This window comes from Meleagris gallopavo, unplaced genomic scaffold, assembly GCF_000146605.3.
Source record: "Meleagris gallopavo isolate NT-WF06-2002-E0010 breed Aviagen turkey brand Nicholas breeding stock unplaced genomic scaffold, Turkey_5.1 ChrUn_random_7180001846922, whole genome shotgun sequence".
Taxonomy (NCBI): domain Eukaryota; kingdom Metazoa; phylum Chordata; class Aves; order Galliformes; family Phasianidae; genus Meleagris; species Meleagris gallopavo.
The window spans coordinates 1-546 of record NW_011114718.1 but is presented as its reverse complement, the minus strand read 5'-3'; the positions used below and the strand labels follow the sequence as shown (position 1 = coordinate 546).

The 546-nt window shown below is 59.0% G+C and overlaps 1 non-coding gene across 1 annotated transcript; it reads right to left on the bottom strand.

The window, feature by feature from the left end:
* Positions 1–370: 370 nt before the first annotated feature.
* On the bottom strand, positions 371–489 carry LOC116217619. Its single transcript, XR_004162318.1, has one exon. It is a non-coding gene; the product is annotated as a 5S ribosomal RNA (ribosomal RNA).
* Positions 490–546: the final 57 nt, after the last annotated feature.

The window sequence follows — 546 nt, the reverse complement described above, 5'->3', positions numbered from 1 at the left end:
CAAGAGACTGAGAAGAGAGTGAAAATGGAGACTGACAACGAGTGGGCGATCCCACAGGGAACCTGGGATGGGATCCGGCAGTGGGCACTCCAGAGCATGGCACGGTCCCTTGCAGGCACACATGGGCTATTAGACAAGCGCCTGCTGCAGTGATGGAAGGCAAAGCCAGACGAGACAGTGGAGAGAAGAAAGGGAAAAGGAGAGGAGCGAATCAAGAAGTGAGGCAAGGAAGAAAAGGCCAAATTGACACTAACTCAGTAGGGACTACAAAACAGCATATCGGAACGCTGTCCCCAAACACAAAAGCTCACGCCTCCCGCGGCCAGCCCGCCGGCGCGGGAGCGGAGGGCAACAAAAGCCCGTCAGCAAAAGCCTACAGCACCCGGTATTCCCAGGAGGTCTCCCATCCAAGTACTAACCAGGCCCGACCCTGCTTAGCTTCCGAGATCGGACGAGATCGGGCGTTGCCAGGGTGGGATGGCCGTAGACGCTGCATGCTCCTGCTCCGGCCTCTTGCCAGCTGCACGCCACCGCCACCGCCCGCCA